Source organism: Scyliorhinus torazame, chromosome 5, assembly GCF_047496885.1.
Source record: "Scyliorhinus torazame isolate Kashiwa2021f chromosome 5, sScyTor2.1, whole genome shotgun sequence".
Classification (NCBI taxonomy): Eukaryota; Metazoa; Chordata; class Chondrichthyes; order Carcharhiniformes; family Scyliorhinidae; genus Scyliorhinus; species Scyliorhinus torazame.
In genome coordinates, this window is record NC_092711.1 from 152,691,604 (window position 1) to 152,709,609 (window position 18,006).

General features: G+C 46.6%; 1 protein-coding gene and 2 non-coding genes across 3 annotated transcripts in view; 2 read left to right on the top strand and 1 right to left on the bottom strand.

Annotated features, from left to right (window-relative positions):
- Window positions 1–18,006, bottom strand: part of LOC140417980 (uncharacterized) — a 71,261-nt gene that overhangs the window by 30,803 nt on the left and 22,452 nt on the right. The window lies entirely within an intron of this gene.
- Window positions 11,856–11,927, top strand: trnav-uac (transfer RNA valine (anticodon UAC)). Its single transcript has one exon. It is a non-coding gene; the product is annotated as a tRNA-Val (tRNA).
- trnae-uuc (transfer RNA glutamic acid (anticodon UUC)) lies at window positions 13,110–13,181 on the top strand. The gene has a single exon. It is a non-coding gene; the product is annotated as a tRNA-Glu (tRNA).

Genomic DNA, 18,006 nt, shown 5'->3' on the forward strand with positions numbered 1-18,006 from the left:
ATCAGCCATGGATGCCTTGTCCTCCACTTAGCATATATTCTGCTCCTTGGGATGAATTTCTGTTGTGCCGGCCTAATAACCCCCCAAAACTCCTGCCATTGCTGTTCCACTATCTTCCCTGCTAGGCTCCTTTTCCAATCAACTCCGGCTAGCTCCTCCCTCATGTCTTTGTAGTTACCTTTATTTCATTGTAATAAAATACGGTGAATAGCCTCCTGCACTGTAGGGATTTGAGAATCCCAAAATTATTGCACAGCACTTGGAAAACAGTGGCAGGATTGGGCAGAGTCAGCATGGATTTATGAAAGGGAAAATCATGCTTGACAAATCGACTGGAATTCAGCAAAATGAGGGAGATGTTGACGCGGAGCTGGGTTCGATTCCCGGGCAGGGCATGATGCTTTATTGTTGTCCAGCAAACCGTTCAACGAAGCTGAATCGCAGTTTCACAGAAAAGAGCTCTGCCAGAATCAGTTCAGTGAGATTTGTTGTTTCACATCAGAGCTTAAAAAGTCCAAGTGCAGCAGCTCGAGAACAAGTACAGATGCTGGAAGAGACGGAGAGATGTTGACGTCAGCCAAAATTTGGGTGGTAATGGGCCAGATGTTATTGCTCACCAGAGACAAGTATCTCCCAGATCTGGGTGCAAATCTCGGGCGTGGCATCAGGAAAATTTCTCACTCAAATTATTCAGTGCATTGAGGTCTCAGGAGCTGAATACAACGAAAGAAGCATAAGTCATTTAGGGATTATGTAAATGCTGCGCGGAGGTTAAGTGAGCGGGGTATAATCTACCTGCATGTTTCTGAGCCTGTGCTCGGTGTATTGGGAGGTTTGCTCCTGGTTGGACTGTCCCCGGGATGGGCAGTAACCCGCTGATTGAAGCTGCAGTCCACGCGTTCTGCTGGCAGCGAGTGAATGGAGAGTTTGGGTAAAATCATAGATTATCATAGATTATCATAGAATTTACAGTGCAGAAGGAGGCCATTCGGCCCTTCGAGTCTGCACCGGCTCTTGGAAAGAGCACCCCACCCAAGGCCAACACCTCCACCCCATCCCCATAACCCAGTAACCCCACCCAACACTAAGGGCAATTTTGGACACTAAGGGCAATTTATCATGGCCAATCCACCTAACCTGCACATCTTTGGACTGTGGGAGGAAACCGGGGCACCCGGAGGAAACCCACGCACACACAGGGAGGATGTGCAGACTCCGCACAGACAGTGACCCAAGCCAGAATCGAACCTGGGACCCTGGAGCTGTGAAGCAATTGTGCTATCCACAATGCTACCGTGCTGCCCTAATCCTGCTGCTTGTCCCTCTCTCACCCACTGTGGAGCCGGGGAAGAAAGAATCTCATTCAAAACTTGTGGAAGTGTAAATGTGTGATGACGAATTGTGTTAATGTTTAACAACAAATCGGAACGTGGAAGCTTTGCCTCATAGTTACAGATGAGTAAGTTTCTTGCTTATGCCCAGTCTGAAACAGGGGAGTAACCCGTGAAAGTGTACAAACTCAGCAATAGCATGATGGGAAAAATAGCCAACTTATGTAACCAAGTGTAAGACAGCTGTGTCAGCTAAGTGCCAAGTTCAGACCCTGACAAACTAGACAAAGCTAAGAATCCACATAATCGTATCATACACGGCCAGAAGAGGGAAAATAGTGCCTGACCTTAGTAAAACCCGATAACAAAGCCACGATCCAGGAATGTCCCAATAACACAACCTCCTCATGACCTAGGTCCATCTGCGTCAAGGCATCATGAGGGCAGAGGTGAAAAACAAAATAGGACCACGTCTTAAATCCTCTAAAGACAAAATACTGCAAATAAGCCGAGTCAGGGTCTTTCCATGACAACATGTTTGATCAGAAGTTATGACTGTATTGACATTTTTGAACAAGGTCTGTTTTTGTAAAATGATACAGCTTTTGTATAAATAGTGAACGTTTTCTCCATGTCTTTGCGAGCTTGAGAAAGAATGAGCAGGTTTACCTTAACAGCTCTCTCTCTCTCTAACCTGTAGCCATCTGCATGCAGACTTTGGTCAATAAAGACGAAGTTAGTTTTATCGAAACCAAGGTGTAAAGTTGTTTTTTTCACAGTCTTGAAGTAGGAAACATTTTAAAAGACGACAGTGGCGCTGCGAGCCCTCACCAATACCCTGAGTGGCTTCCGTGGGGGACCGAACAAGTGATCGAGCACGAACCCGGAGAGCGGAGACGGACGGCGCAACAAGGTAAGCTTTAACCTTGGTCTCTCTCTCTCTCTCGGATCGGTGCTGTGACCCCTCGTCCCTGACGGATAACACTGACAGGTGACGGTGTTCGAATCTAAATTTGACTGAGAGTAATGTTCTTAGGGTCTGGGACCCGATTGTCGTTCAAAGCCTAAGGTCAGGGACCACCTGCTCTTGTTTTTTTTTTCCAGGACAGGGATACACAGGCTTGGCTAGGTCAGGGACCAGATTTGGATTTTTGATTTTTAAATTTACAAGGCAGTTTTTCCCCATTTTTTTTCTTCTCTCTCTCTTTTAATTTTTTTTCCACTCCTTAAAAGTCATGGGCCAGTGCCTGGACAAAACGGAGGACAATTCTCCCTTGCTTTTTATGTGCACCATGTTCCCTGATAAGGAACGCAATTTACGCCTCTTGTCTTCAGCTTTAAATAAGAAATTCGGATCTGAAATTTGGCCACTAGGTGGTACCTGGAATTTAGAAAACTGCACCGCGGCAGAGACAGCCCTTTGGTCTCGGAATGCCGGAGCCAAATGGAAGAAATTAATTACCAAATGGCAAAAAGAATCAGACAGACGACAGAAACTGTCCTTGTTAATGACTTGGAGGGACAATGCCCGTAGGAGAGGGATTGCTGATTATAAAGACGGAGAAACCAAAGACTGGGAAACGTTGAAATTCGAATGTGAACTATGGGACAGGAAAGATCCTAAGAATCAAGGGGGGGATAATACTGCATCGGGTGGTAAGCAGGTCGGAATAGCCCATCAGATTAAAAATCAGGAGGATCCTCCCACTACCTCTGGCATGCCGTTGTTTCCCTATTTGATTGATACAGAGGAGGAGGAGGAGGAATTAAATCCCACGATGCCCCCATGGCCACCTCTTCCCAGCTCCACGGTGCGGCAGCCCTGTTCTCACACTCCCCCTTGTAACAATCTTGCTGCCGATAATCTCCCTGCTCCTATTACTCCCATTGCAACACGCACTCGCTCAAAAGCACCAACCACCTTCCTCGATCAGCCCGTTACCTCTGTTAATCAGGCTTTCCAAGAATTAACTATCAGTACAGGACCGGTAGAGGAGCCTTTTCCACCACCGCCTCCCCCTGCAAATTTTCCAATCCGACGTCTCGTTAACCCTCGAGCGACTGATGACGACGACCAATTTATTGAGACATGGCAGGCTTTTAAACCTCAGGAGCTCTGTTTGATCATGGCTCACTGTCCGTCACATAAAACGGACCCAGAGGGCTTTACTGAATATCTGAGGAGAACTGCGACTGTGTATGGTGCTACCCCTAGGGATCAGTATTCCCTTATTTTTTCATCCCTTCCCCCAGATTTAGGTGAGAAATGGAAACGAGAATTAGGGGATCATGGAACCACATGGGATGCGTTTAAAACCAACAATCCATCAGATGAGGCTCAACTCGCTTTAATGTTCCCAGCATTTAAGCGTGCTCTCCGTAAACCTGTAGATATCTCCAAAATTCTTGATTGTACACCCACTCCTAAGGAGGAGGGTCCTGAATTTTTTGACCGCTTTTGTGGAATTTACACTTTATTCTGGTGATGAGACTTTTAATGCGGGGTTGAAATCTCCCCAGTTCAATGCGCTGCTTATGCAGGTCGTGCCAGACTGCATAGCAACCAGTATTAAAACTAATAATATGGATTGGTCTGATAGCTCCAAATCCCACATGCGACGTGCTATCTCTTATTACTGGAGCAATGGCCGTGACCGCAAAGCTTTCGGAAGGGACCCTCCTACACCCAGAATAAAGTCGGAGTTTGTCCAGCGACCCCCTCGCAGGAACGCCCCACCTTATGAACATCACCAAGGCCCTCCCCGGCCTTGTCCTCCAACCCGAGACAGTGTCACTTGCTTTAATTGCAGACGGACGGGTCACTACGCTAGGGATTGCCTTGCATCACGCAGAGACAGGGCACCCCTTCCACAGCGGTATGCTCCCTTCACTGACTCCCACCCCTATTGACTGGCCCGCTCCAATTTCCCGGTTCTCTCTGGCGACCACTCTGAGGAACCCACAGCTACAATTCACATTGAGGGTATTCCCGTCCCCTTCCTCATTGATACAGGGGCAACTGCTTCTACGTTGAATTTAACGTTAGTTAAACAGTATTGTTTTCCTCTCTCAGACGAATATGTGGAACTTTCTGGTTTTATGGGTGAGGGGTCTATATACCAACTCACGAAACCCCTTCTGGTTTAATTTAATGACCGTCAATGTTGTATTCCCTTCACTGTCACGCGTACCCTCGGTGTTAACCTTGCTGGCCGTGATCTGTTATGTCCCTTACAAGTTGAGATTGTTTGCGTTGACGACGGCGTCACGATCTCCACGGCTCCACAAGTCCAGACTCAAAATTTACCCCTTTTTTTCACTCCCCAATGGTGGTCCGTTAATTTTGATCACTCCAATTTTTCACCTCCCTTGCATGTTCCTCATCCACACGTGACCCTTTGCTATGACCACACGGGGTGCTCGCCCGATTTGGAGACCATCTACCGGGACTCCCTCGGGTCCACGGTGGCAGTTATTTTCATCGCTCATGCTGAGGGAAAAGAGGGCTCTGCATTTCTTGTTGAAGTGCCCCTCGTATTCTGGAATCAGTCTGGACTAGTGGCACCTCACGTTACCCTCACTGTCAATGCAGGCTACAGTGCCAGGTCACTGGGCTTTCTGGTTGCTACCCTCCAAGGAAAATGTGATCCTTTTTATACTGGACAACAGACCTTCCCTGAAGGCACGTTACAGTATTTTTCACAGCCCTTTTGTGTTGATGGTACATTGAACCACCATCGGACCAACCGTTCCTCATCCCCAGAGATTCCTGCAGACTTATGGGCTGCGTCCAATCACAAAGTGGGTCTTACTAATGTGCCTCCAGTTCTCATTAAGGTTAAGTCCGGTGTGCCCCTGCCCTCCATTTCTCAGTACCCTATTCGTCCTGACGCTGAGGAAGGAATCTCCAGCATGATACAATCCTTCCTTCAGCAGGGAATTTTGGTTCCGTGCCAATCGCCCTGTAACACTCCTATTCTTCCAGTTCCTAAGGTTGGGAGGCCGTCTGAATGGCGTTTGGTCCAGGACCTCCGCCGTATCAATCAAATCGTTGAACCCTTGCATCCCCTGGTCACTAACCCGGCTACAATCCTCAGTAATATCCCGCCTGAGGCAGCTGTCTTTACCCTTGTGGACTTACAACACGCCTTTTTTGCGATACCCCTTGCCGCTGAATCCCAGTATTTGTTTGCCTTCACATTCAAAGGGCACCAGTACACTTGGACTAGGCTACCGCAAGGTTTCATTCATTCACCGACACTCTTCTCACAGGCACTGCACTCCCAATTAGCTACTTTGACAGCCCCGGGGGGGGTCTACTATTATACAGTATGTCGATGACTTACTCCTTGCTCGCCCTGACTTTGCTTCTAACGAACGCGACTCAATTTATCTGCTCACCCGTCTCCATTCCTGGGGATATGTAATACCACCTAATAAAGTACACAAAGGACAGAGGCAGGTTAAATTTCTGGGCGTTCTGATCAGCGCTACTGAACGTTCCCTTACGCAGCATCGTATTACTCCCATTTTGCAAACCGCACTTCCTACCTCGCCGAAGCAGATGAGAGCCTTTTTAGGTTTAGTGAACTTTTGCAGACAATGGATTCCGAATGTTACTGCTCATACTAAGGAGCTTACTCCTTATTCCTCCCAGAATTCACCCCTTAAGTTTGAACTACCCGATTTAGCACAGCAATCTTTTGTTACTCTCAAGAACGCGCTGGCTTCCGCCCCGGCTCTAGGACGACCTCTTTATGACAGGCCCTTCCAGTTGTATGTTAATGTCCTTGACCTATGTGCCACGGGTGTCTTGACACAGGAACATGGTGACCAACGCCGTCCGGTTGCCTATTATTCTACTAAATTGGATCCAGTAGCTTGTGGTTTGCCCCCCTGCACTCAAATTCTCACTGCTGTACATGTGTTAGCTCAGGCAGCCTCTAATCTAACCCTTCATCAGCCCGTGCATGTGTATACCTCACACTCTGTTGTGGCTCTCCTTACATCTCAGCAGACCCAGCATCTGACACAGGCCCGCTTGAGCCGATATGAGGTCTCACTATTACAGAACCCATATCTGTCTTTCCATTACTGTTCCACTTTAAATCCCGCAGCATTCCTCGAACATCCCCCTGATGTACTTGTTGATCCACCACATGATTGTTTGCTTAGGAATCACTTCCTTACCGCAACTCGTCCCGATTTAACTGACCACCCTCTTGATAATCCTGATCTCACTTTTTATGTTGATGGCAGTTCTTCTATTTCCCAAATGGGTGTCCCGCAATCGGGGTATGCCATTGTTACAGACACTGACATTCTGGAAGCAGCTGCTTTCCAGATTCCAGTCTCGGCACAGAAAGCTGAGCTATTCGCCCTTACTAGAGCTTGTGTTCTGGCCAAAGACCAAAGTGCGAATGTGTACACAGACTCTAGGTACGCTTTTGGTGTCACCCACGATTTTGGCCGCCTCTGGCAGCAACGTGGATCCCTTACCTCTGCAGGCTCTCCCATTCTAAATGCTCTTTGGGTTAAAAATCTCCTCGTTGCTATTCAACTTCCTCGTCAACTGGCTATCATTAAATGTGCTGCGCACACTTCCGGGGACACTCCTGTGCAATTAGGAAACGCCCGTGCTGATTCAGCCGCTAAGGCAGCGTCTGCATCAGCACCTATGATTGTTCACGCAGGGGGTACACAGGCTTTAAATCAGCTACCTATTCTAGCAGAAAAGGGCATGCCAGAGTTAGCCGAAATTCAAAGGTTACAGAGGGACGCTTCTGATTCTGAGCGCACACTATGGAAGTCAATGGGGTGTTCGCACTCGTTGACACAAAACCTCTGGCTTACCCCAGTAGGTCAAGTTTGTGTTCCAGATTCGTTATTGCCGATACTTATTGATTATTTGCATTCTTGTACTCATCTTGGCAAGGAGGGAATGGTACAGCTACTTTTGAAAACTTGGTGGCACCCAGATCTGAATACAGCAGCACAAATGCGGCTGGATCGATGTCTTATTTGCATGAAAAATAATAAGGGTAAAGGCATTAAATGCCCTCCCGGAACAACCCCCTTGCCAGATGGTCCTTTTGCCTGCATACAGCTTGATTTTATTGAATTACCTAAAGTACAATGCTATAAATATTGTTTAGTGATCATTGATGTATTTAGTAAATGGATTGAAGCCTTCCCCACCACCAACTGTACTGCACATACGGTGGTAAAATTACTATTGACAGAAATTATTCCCCGATTTGGGATTCCCAGAACGATGAGTTCAGACAATGGGACACATTTTGTGGCTCGAATCAATTCTGAATTATGCAAAGCACTCAAAATTAAACAACAACTGCACTGTGCGTATCATCCACAGGCAGCAGGAATTGTAGAAAGAGCAAATGGGACCTTAAAAGAAAAATTATCTAAATTGACCGAAGAAACTGGATTAAATTGGCTAAAGATATTGCCTTTGGCACTGTTTCACATGAGGGTTACTCCACATTCGCGGTCTGGACTGTCAGCTGCAGAGATAGTCTACGGTCGGCCAATGAGGACTCCCTGGGATGCCCATGAAGAACCCCTAGAGGACCTCCATGTTATGGGAGATAAAATGCTGAGTTATTTGAAGCAATTAACATTTTCTTTAAAGTTTCTCCACTCGCAGGTAAAACAGGCCCATCTCCCAGCAGCAGCCGGAACAAAGATCCCTCGATATCCAGTAGTCAAACCAGGAGACTACGTGCTGATAAAGAATTGGGACAGAGAGAAGTTAGGGCAACGCTGGAGCGGCCCTTTTCAAGTATTGCTGACTACACCGACTGCCGTTAAACTCGAAGGACGTTCGAGTTGGGTACACCTATCGGATTGTAAGAAGATTGGTTTCAGCCCCAACGAGGACGCAGAATGAGGATCTTCATTATCACATTTGGACTATTTGGACTAATTGGTCTTAATGGCCATTCGACAGTAGGCGAACAAACTGACCAAGAGCTGCGTGCTAATAGCTTTCTATATATGTCATATATTTATGCTGACAGATTGAATGTAAGTAACTGTTGGGTTAGTACCCGTATCCCCATCCATTCCAAGGAGGGGCTACCTCTCCAATCACTCCCATTCCACTTAGCAGAAACAGTTGAGTGGGTTCTGCGTCAAAACCGAACACAGGGGTTCGGTGGAGATATGAAAATTTGGAGATCGGCTGGCTATGGGATAACTAGATTTTTAGCCTGGTATCAACCTGGATATCCCCATGTTTCGAATCCCCCTGCCCTTACCATCCCATCGAGCACTGCGCAAGGATCCCGATGTTTTAGTAAATCAGGAGAAGGACCATCAATGGGGCAGAGTAGGTATAATCTTACAACCGAATGGCAGGGACCGATACCAAACCCTCCAACAAGGGTATGTTTGTTCTTGATTGGTCCAGGGTGTGGAATAAAACATCAAATAGCTCATGGACGCATAATTCCCAGGTACCCTGGATGACATAGGCTGAGAATTTTACGGCCTATAACGAAGTGTAAGACAGCTGTGTCAGCTAAGTGCCAAGTTCAGACCCTGACAAACTAGATAAAGCTAAGAATCCACATAATCATATCATACAAGGCCAGAAGAGGGAAAATAGTGCCTGACCTTAGTAAAACCTGATAATGTTCCAATAACACAACCTCCTCATGACCTAGGTTCATCTGCGTCAAGGCATCATGAGGGCAGAGGTGAAAAACAAAATAGGACCACGTCTTAAATCCTCTAAAGACAAAATACTGCAAATAAGCCGAGTCAGGGTCTTTCCATGACAACATGTTTGATCAGAAGTTATGACTGTATTGACATTTTTGAACAAGGTCTGTTTTTGTAAAATGATACAGCTTTTGTATAAATAGTGAACATTTTCTCCATGTCTTTGCGAGCTTGAGAAAGAATGAGCAGGTTTACCTTAACAGCTCTCTCTCTCTCTAACCTGTAGCCATCTGCAGTCTTGAAGTAGGAAAAATTTTAAAAGACGACAGTCAGCATGGATTTATGAAAGGGAAAATCATGCTTGACAAATCGACTGGAATTCAGCAAAATGAGGGAAATGTTGACGCGGAGCTGGGTTCGATTCCCGGGCAGGGCATGATGCTTTATTGTTGTCCAGCAAACCGTTCAACGAAGCTGAATCGCAGTTTCACAGAAAAGAGCTCTGCCAGAATCAGTTCAGTGAGATTTGTTGTTTCACATCAGAGCTGAAAAAGTCCAAGTGCAAGCAGGTCGAGAACAAGTACAGATGCTGGAAGAGACGGAGAGATGTTGACGTCAGCCAAAATTTGGGTGGTAATGGGCCAGATGTTATTGCTCACCAGACACAAGTATCTCCCAGATTTGGGTGCAAATCTCGGGCGTGGCATCAGGAAAATTTCTCACTCAAATTATTCAGTGCATTGAGGTCTCAGGAGCTGAATACAACGAAAGAAGCATAAGTCATTTAGGGATTGTGTAAATGCTGCGCGGAGGTTAAATGAGCGGGGTATAATCTACCTGCAAGTTTCTGAGCCTGTGCTCGGTGTATTGGGAGGTTTGCTCCTGGTTGGACTGTCCCCGGGATGGGCAGTTAGCCGCTGATTGAAGCTGCAGTCCCCGCGTTCTGCTGGCAGCGGGTGAATGGAGAGTTTGGGTAAAATCCTGCTGCTTGTCCCTCTCTCACCCACTGTGGAGCCGGGGAAGAAAGAATCTCATTCAAAACTTGTGGAAGTATAAATGTCACAAGGCTGTGAGATGACGTGTTTAACAACAAATCGGAACGAGGAAGCTTTGCCTCATAGTTACAGATGAGTAAGTTTCTTGCTTATGCCCAGTATGAAACAGGGGAGTTTGTGTATGTTAAGCAAACGTGATAGTTTCACGTCAGAAAAAGATCAACAAAAATTCTAATATTGATCAAAACTTAATTGCGGAAAGGATTAACTGTCAATGTTTTGAAAAATTGAAATGAGTTATTTGGAATTACTAATGAATGTCCGCCGGATAAGTTTCACAGCAGCCACAGTGATAAGGTTGGTGGGATTTTGGAAATTGGAAGTTACACATGAGCAACTGTTGGGACTATTTCACCTCACTATCGATTTCATGTTACAGCGAACAACAATCGGTGTTGTGATTGGCTGAAGATGTCACTTCTGTTCATTTTAAACATGTAATTTTGTATACTTCTAATGAAAACTCGGAAACCAAAACAAAAGGTGAGTGATATTCTGTAAACCCGGGTTAAAATTTTCCGTGTCAGTTTCCCTGGTGGTCTAGTGGTTAGGATTCGGCGCTTTTACCGCCGCGGGTTCGATTCCCGGTCAGGGAATGATGAATTATTGTTGTCCAGCAAAATGTTCAATGAAACTGAATCGCAGTTTCACAGAAAGGAGCTGTGCCAGAATCAGTTCAGTGACATTTGTCGTTTCATATCAGAGCTGAAAAAGTCACAAGTGCAGCAGGTGGAGAACAAATACAGAGGCAGGAAGAAACGGTCAGTGATTGGCTGCAATGCAAGTGAGAGAGCTGTTGACGCAAGCGCAAATCTGCGTGGTATTGGGCCGGATGTTATTGCTCTCACAGACAGAAATATCTCCCCGATCTCGGTGCAAATCTCCAACGTGATGACAAGAAAACTTCGAACTGAAATTATTCAGTCCATTGAGGTCACAGGATCTGAATACACCTAAAGAAGCTCAAAGGATGTTCCACTGACTGAGGAATTGTGTAAATGCTGCTCGGAGGTTAAGTGAGCGGGGTATAATCTACCTGCATGTTTCTGAGCCTGTGCTCGGTGTATTGGGAGCTTTGCTCCTGGTTGGGGTGTCCCCGGGATGGGCAGTAACCCGCTGATTGAAGCTGCAGTCCCCGCGTTCGGGTAAAATCCTGCTGCTTGTCCCTCTCTCACCCACTGTGGAGCCAGGCAAGAAATAATCTCATTCAAAACTTGTGGAAGTGTAAATGTCACATGGCTGTGAGATGACGTGTTGTGTTAATGTTTAACAACATATTGGAACCAGGAAGCTTTCCTCATAGTTACAGATGAGTACTTTTTAATATTCCTGCCCAGTGTGAAACAGGAGAGTTTGTGTTTGTTCCGCAAACGTGTGATAGTTTCAGTTCAGAAAAAGATCAACAAAAATTGGAAACTATTCTAATTTTGATCAAAACTTAATTGCGAAAAGGATTTACTATGTTTTCAAAAATTAAAATGAGTTATTTGAAATGACGAATGAATGTACGCCGGATGACGTGTTGTCAGTTTCACAGGGGCCACAGTGATCAAGTTGGTGGGTTTAGGAAATTGGAAGTTACACATGAGCAGCTTGTTGGGCTATTTCACCTCACTGTCGATTTCATGTTCCAGCGAACAACAATTGCTGTTGTGATTAGCTAAAGATGTCACTTCTGTTCATTCTAAATCTGTAATTTTTTATATTTATAATTAAAACTGGGAAATAAGAATGAAAGGCGAATGCTATATTGTCAGACGGGTTAAAACCCTGTTTGTCAGTTTCCCTGGTGGTCTAGTGGTTAGGATTCGGCGCTTACACCGCCGCGGCCCCGGTTCGATTCCCGGTCAAGGAAGGATGAATTATTGTTGTCCAGCCAAATGTTCAATGAAGCTGAATCGCAGTTTCACAGAAAAGAGCTGTGCCAGAATCAGTTCAGTGATATTTGTTGTTTCACATCAGAGCTGAAAAAGTCACAAGAGCATCAGGTCGAGAACAAATACAGAGGCAGGAAGAAACGGACAGTGATTGGCTGCAAAGTGAGAGATTATGAAGCAAGCGAAAATTTGAGTGTTATTGGGCCAGATTTTGATGCTCACACAGACACAATAATCCCCCCACCCCACCCCCGATCAGGGTCCGAATCTCGTGATGACAAGAAAACTTCGAACTCAAATTATTCAGTCCATTGAGGTCACAGGAGCTGAATACAACAGAAGAAGCTCAAAGGATGTTCCACTGACTGAGGAATTGTGTAAATGCTGCTCGGAGGTTAAGTGAGCGGGGTATAATCTACCTGCATGTTTCTGAGCCTGTGCTCGGTGTATTGGGAGGGTTTCTCCTGGTTGGTGTGTCGCCGGGATGGGCAGTAACCCGCTGATTGAAGCTGCAGTCCCCGCGTTCGGGTAAAATCCTGCTGCTTGTCCCTCTCTCACCCACTGTAGAGCCAGGCAAGAAATAATCTCATTCAAAACTTGTGGAAGTGTAAATGTCACAGGGCTGTGAGATGACGTGTTGTGTTAACGTTTAACAACACATCGGAACCAGGAAGCTTTCCTCATAGTTACAGGTGAGTACTTTTTAATATTCCTGCCCAGTGTGAAACAGAAGAGTTTGTGTTTGTTCCGCAAACGTGTGATAGTTTCAGTTCAGAAAAAGATCAACAAAAATTGGAAACTATTCTATATTTGATCAAAACTTAATTGCGACAAAAAATGTTTTTAACAATTGAAATGAGTTATTTCTATTTACTGATGAATGTCTGCCGGATGTTGCGTTGTAAGTTTCACAGGAGCCACAGTGATCAAGTTGGTGGGTTTTGGAAATTGGAAGTTACACATGAGCAGCTTGTTGGGCTATTTCACCTCACTGTCGATTTCGTGTTCCAGCGAACAACAATTGCTGTTGTGATTAGCTTAAGATGTCACTTCTGTTCAGTCTAAACATGTAATTTTGTATATTTCTAATTAAAACTGGGAAATAAGAATGAAAGGCGAATGCTATACTGTCAGACGGGTTAAAACCCTGTTTGTCAGTTTCTCTGGTGGTCTAGTGGTTAGGATTCGGCGTTTTCACCGCCGCGGCCCGGGTTCGATTCCCGGTCAGGGAATGATGCTTTATTGTTGTCCACCAAACCTTTCAACGAAGCTGAATCGCAGTTTCACAGGAAAGTTAAGTGATATTTGTCGTTTCCCATCAGAGCTGAAAAAGTCACAAGTGCATCAGGTCGAGAACAAATACAGAGGCAGGAAGAAACGGTCAGTGATTGGCTGCAAGTGAGAAATGTTGACGCAAGCGCAAATCTGCGTGTTATTGGGACAGATTTTGTTGCTCACACCGACACAATTATCCTCCAGATCAGGGTCCGAATCTCGGGCGTGATGACAAGTAAACTTCGAACTGAAATTATTCAGTCCATTGAGGCCACAGGAGCTGAATACAACAGAAGAAGCTCAAAGGAAGGGCCACTCACTGAGGGATTGTGTAAATGCTGCTCGGAGGTTAAGTGAGCGGGGTATAATGTACCTGCATGTCCCTGAGCCTGTGCTCGGTGTATTGGGAGGTTTGTTCCTGGTTGGAGTTTACCCGGGATGGGCAGTAACCCGCTGATTAAAGCTGCAGTCCCGCGTTCTGCTGGCAGCAAGTGAATGGAGAGTTCGGGTAAAATCCTGCTGCTTGTCCCTCTCTCACCCACTGTGGAGCCAGGTGGAGAACAAATACAGAGGCAGGAAGAAACGGTCAGTGATTGGCTGCAAGGTGAGAGAGATGCTGACGCAAGCGAAAATCTGGCTGGTATTCGGCCAGATTTTGTTTGAATTTGGTAAATGCCATTGTTTGGTGGAAGTTGGTTCCTGGGTCACACCAGAGGTTGAACTGTGTGAATTCAGGATCACTTCAATACAGAGCATCCCACACACACAGTGAGTCTCCGGGGACGCTGCCTCAGCCCAGAGTTTTCCACACACACAGTGACTGTCCCGGGACGCTGCCTCAGCCCAGAGTGTCCCACACATACAGTGAGTGTCCCGTGACATCCCAGCGCGTCCCCCACACACAGTGAGTGTTCCGGGACGCTGCCAAAGACATGACGGCGATCCGGCAGCGGGAGCTTCGAGAAGCAACAAAGAGCCAATTGACAAATGTGGCCCCGCACAATCAAGCTCCCTCCAGTTCCCCACCATCACCAGTGCGGACTGGCTGTCTGGGATTGCCTGTCTGGGTCTGCCTGTCTGGGTCTGCCTGTGTGGGACTGCCTGTCTGGTTCTGCCTGCCTGGGTCTGCCTGTCTGTGCCTGCCTGTCTGGGTCTGCCTGTCTGGGACTGCCTGTCTGGGACTGCCTTTCTGGGACTGCCTGTCTGGGACTGCCTGTCTGGGTCTGCCTGTCTGGTTCTGCCTGTCTGGGACTGCCTGTCTGGGACTGCCTTTCTGGGACTGCCTGTCTGGGACTGCCTGTCTGGGTCTGCCTGTCTGGTTCTGCCTGCCTGGCTCTGCCTGTCTGGGACTGCCTGTCTGGGACTGCCTGTCTGGGTGTGCCTTTCTGGGTGTGCGTGTGTGGAAGTGCCTGTCTGGGTCTACCTGTCTGGTTCTGCCTGTCTGGGTCTGCCTGTCTGGGACTGACTGTCTGGGTGTGCCTCTCTGGGTGTGCGTGTGTGGGAGTGCCTGTCTGGGTCTGCCTGTCTGGTTCTGCCTGCCTGGCTCTGCCTGTCTGGGACTGCCTGTCTGGGTCTGCCTGTCTGGGTGTGCCTCTCTGGGTGTGCGTGTGTGGGAGTGCCTGCCTGGTTCTGCCTGCCTGGCTCTGCCTGTCTGGGACTGCCTGTCTGGGACTGCCTGTCTGGGTGTGCCTCGAATACTAGCAGAGTGTGCAATGGATTGGACGTGAATTCATCTTTTTCTTCACTAAATTGCTCTGCTCTTATGAATATGGACACAGCTTGGCTACACAAGGTTACAAGTGTGCCTGGGCGTTTTTTGAGGAAAGAGCAATGCACTGGGCAGTCCACATTCTCGTTATAATAATAATCTTTCCTACTGTCACAAGTCGGCTTACATTAACACTACAGTGAAGTTACTGTGAGAATACATTGAGGGCTCAACGTTAGCATTCAATCCACACCCAGAGAGATATCGAGGCCCCCACATTACACAGAATTGTTTCCTGTTCAATGGCAGCTGAGTGGTCAGAATCTCTCTCCTACAATTTGCACGGACACCGCAGAATGTCAAAATATTTATTCGATGGGCACGTCATTAGTTACGTACAACGGTTTATAAATCAAATACAGGAAAGAAGATGCAAAACAGCAACATATACAAATTGCCACGATGGCAACTGCCGCTGTCTTCGCTCTGCAATATTTTGTTTTCAGATTTTGGCAACAAATTGCCACGTATCTGTCAAAGGTGAAAGCCACTGTTAGCCATACAGAAACTCCAAACACTGTGCAGTTTAGGACAGCCCGGCAACGACATACGTGTGTGATGGACAGGAAAGTGAATGGGAAATAAATGCCAGCAATCCGGTTTAGTATCACAGAGCTAACAATGACTGTGAAGTCTGACACTGCCATAGACACCAAGTAGCAGGTGATACATCGGGAGAAGCCACATCTTCCTCGGGACAGGATCACGATCGCTGCCAAGTTTGCTGCAACAATTAGGAAATAAAGAGAGACAGATGGAGACGTAGAATGTGTGCTGGTGAGATTACGACAGCAGCTAAATTCCACTTACATCCAAAGAAAAATCATAATTCTAGTGGCTTTTTTGTGAAATCTCCACCTTTTCTCTTGGTAGTTTCTTGTCAATGCTCAACCCCGACATAGAAACATAGAAAATAGGTGCAGGAGTAGGCCATTCGGCCCTTCGAGCCTGTACCACCATTCAATATGATCATGGCTGATCATGCAAATTCAGTATCCCACTCCCACTCTCTCTCCATACCCTTGATCCCTTTAGCTGCAAGGGCCAATCCCAGCTCCCTCTTGAATATATCCGATGAACTGGACCCAACAGCTTTCTGTGGCAGAGAATTCCACAAGCTCACAACTCTCCGAGAGAAGACGTTCTTCCTCACCTCAGTCCTGAGTGGCTTACCCCTTATTCTTAGGCGGGGACCCCCTAGTTCTGGAAGTTCCGAACATCGGGAACATTCTTCCCGCATTTAGCCTGTCCAGTCCCATCAGGATTTTCTATGTTTCTATGAGATCCCCTCTCGTTCTTCTAAACTCCAGTGAGTACAAGCCCAGTCGATTCTGTCTTTCAAATGTCAATCCTGCCATCCTGTGAATTAGTAAGATGAACATTCGCTGGAAACCCTCAATAGTAAGGATGTCCTTGCTCAAACTCGGACACCAAAACTGCACACAATACTCAAGGTGTGGCCTCACTAAGGCCCTATATAACTGCAGCAAGACATCCCTACTCCTATACTCAAATCCTCTCGCTATGAAGGCCAGCATGCCATTAGCTTTCCTCACCACCTGCTGTACCTGTATGCCAACCTTCAGCCACTGTTCCACCATGTCACCCAGGCCTCGTTACACTTCCCCTGTTCCTAAACTGCCACCATTCAGATAATAATCTGCCTTCCTGCGTTTGCCACCAAAGTGGATAACCTCACATTTACCCATTTTATATTGCATTTGCCAAGTATATGCCCACTCAGCCAGCCTGTCGAAGTCACCCTGCAGCCTCTTTGCATCCTTCTCACTGCACACTCTGCCACCCAGCTTAGTGTCATTTGCACATTTGGAGATATTGCATGCAATTCCTTCGTCCAAATCATTAGTGTATTTTGTGAACAGTTGGGGTCCCAGCACTGAACCCTGCAGTACCCCACTAGTCACTTCCTGCCACTCTGAAAATGACCCATTTATTCCCACTCTCTGATTCCTGTCTGCCAACCAGTTCTCTATCCACGTCAATACATTACCACCGACCCCCCCCCCCCATCCCCCCCCCCCCCCCCCCCAACGCCCCCCCACCCCCAACCTGCCGCCCCATACCATGAGTTTTAATTTTGCTCACTAATCTCGTATGTGGGAGCTTGTCAAAAACCTTTTGAAAGTCCGGATACACAACATCCACTGCTTCACCATTGTCCACTCTGGTCACATCCTCAAAAATTCCAGAAGGTCTGTCAAGCATGATTTCCCTTTAGTGAATCCATCTTGACTTGGACCGATCCTGTCCCACTTTCCAAATGGTTCAGTTATTTCATCCATAGTAATTGACTCCAGTATTCTCTCCACCACTGATGTCAGGCTAGCCGGTTTATGATTCCCTGTTTTCTCCCTCCCTCCCTTTTTTTAAATTGGGCTTACATGACCAACTCCTTTTCTGTGCTAAAAATCGCCGCAAATGTATTTTATTATCACTGAACTGTGTGAATGAAACAACAATGTACAATAATCTAGTAGACCATGCCGGAGAACATAACGGTTACCAGAAATAACATGAACCAAACTCATGGGCACCACATCAAGTAGAAAAAATAAAATCAATAACGTATTACACAACATCTCTAAATACTTTATACTTTACAGAATAGAATCCCTACAGTACAGAAGAAGACCATTCGGCTCATTGAGTCTGCACCAACCCTCTGAAAGAGCACCCAGGCCCACTCCCCCAGCCTATCTCCATAATCCTGTAACCCCATCTAAACCTTTCAGATTCAGGGACAATTTAGCATGGCCAATCCACCTAACCATCACATCTTTGGACTGTGGGAGAAAACCGGAGCACCCACAGGAAACCCATGCACTATGGGGAGAACAACCTCCACACAGGGCGGAACTGAACCTGGGGCCATGGCGCTGTGAGGCAGCAGTGCTAACCACTGTGCCGCATGAATAATATATGCAATAACAGAGCCCAAAAATAAATTAATAATAACACTTGTATTTAAAATGTGTTATATCCGGCTCGGACTT